The sequence below is a fragment of the Pieris brassicae genome, chromosome 6 (genome assembly GCF_905147105.1).
Source record: "Pieris brassicae chromosome 6, ilPieBrab1.1, whole genome shotgun sequence".
NCBI lineage: Eukaryota > Metazoa > Arthropoda > Insecta > Lepidoptera > Pieridae > Pieris > Pieris brassicae.
The window spans coordinates 5,044,059-5,045,701 of NC_059670.1; positions in this window are offsets into that span (position 1 = coordinate 5,044,059).

Here is a 1,643-nt window from a genome sequence, read left to right on the forward strand (position 1 = left end):
ATAAACTGACAATATTGAAATTTAATTTAATTATGGTGCCTGTTTATTTTATACCATATATTTTATGTATATCTTTTAAATTGGTGCTACTATGAGGCCTTATAAATAATGATTATGTTACTTATAAATACTATAAGTTTATAAGAGAAATGCTGTATTAGGAATACACTCATTTGTATTAATATATTTAAAAAATATATAATTGGGTTGGTTTATTAACTCAATATTTCTTCAACATGTGATATTACCTACAAATAACAATGTGATTTCATAAAATCTTACAAGTATTCAATTAAATATGGCTTTTAGTTTTAATAAGAAACTGTAATGTATTATTTAGAATTTTCGGTCATGATATATTATTATTGTGTAAAAGTACTTTTAGATTTAAGTGGGACTGGATTTACTATAAATTTTTATACATTCTTTTTATTCAATTTAAAGAAATAAATCTGTATTTTGATTTATTTTATTTTATTAAAAGTGCCCTAAATCCCGGGCCAGCTCAGTTGCTAGGCGACCGACGTGCTCTATGAGATTTTTCTCCTATTTAGAGTGTTATCAGATATACACATGGTTGTTTATTGTGTTTGAATTCTGATGCCAGGGGTGTGGAGTTGTGGTTGCACCCTCCCTCGCTAGGGGGCGTGTAAGCCCGTTCAGGGCATATGTCACCTTCATGTTGCGCGCCATGCTAATACAGGGCGGTACGGCTGCGGGCCTTTTGGCCCTTGATGTGGGTTTCAAAGGACCGAAAAGCGATCGTCGGCGTAGAGGGCTAGGGCGCACCCCCTGGGGCAGAGGATATAATTAATGTATGTGTGGCGTAGAGTATCGGCGATAGCACGCTGCCTTGCGGGATGCCCGCTGCGATGGGTCCGGTCTCGACGCAACGAAGAACGTGCGGTCGGTGAGAAAGGCATGTTACGCTACCTTATATATATAAATAAATGTATAAGGTAGGGTAACCAAGCCATATATATATATATATATAAGCTCGCTGTAAGGTACTGCGATCGATTCTTTTAAAAGGAAAAAATTGCGGTTGAAATTACGAGAGAAAATGAATATTCAGATTCAATTCAAAGCTGACGTTTTAATACCATATCTCTCTCGAATAGGTAAGGATAAAGATAGACGCTGCGAAGAAAGGGCCGGACGAAAATATTTTCGGTTTTTTCTGCCACCATATTAATGTGTATAAATGTTGGCATGCGAAGATAGTTCATAGTCTTCCTAGTTTGTATCTTGTTCAAAGATATTTTTAATCATATGTACAAGTGTTACAAATAACAATGACAAAAAGAAGTTACAGGTGAATTGATAACCTCCTTCGGTTTTTTGAAGTAGGTTAAAACGTAATATATGTATACTTAATAAATATTTCCAAAGGGGGAAGGTTAGTTTTTTAGGTACCAGAAACATTCATGACAATATAAGATTTTGAATTAAGAAGTAAGTTGTACAAAAATTATTATTATTACAAAAGTATAAGTATTACATATATAGCAGTAGTATTTGTTGTTTTTTTTATAAATTTTTAAAAAGAACATAATGGTAATGATGTTTTGACAATTAACTGCTGACACTTCCTACTTGACAAGTACGTCGAAGTAACTTGGCTTTTAAATAAAAAATATGGC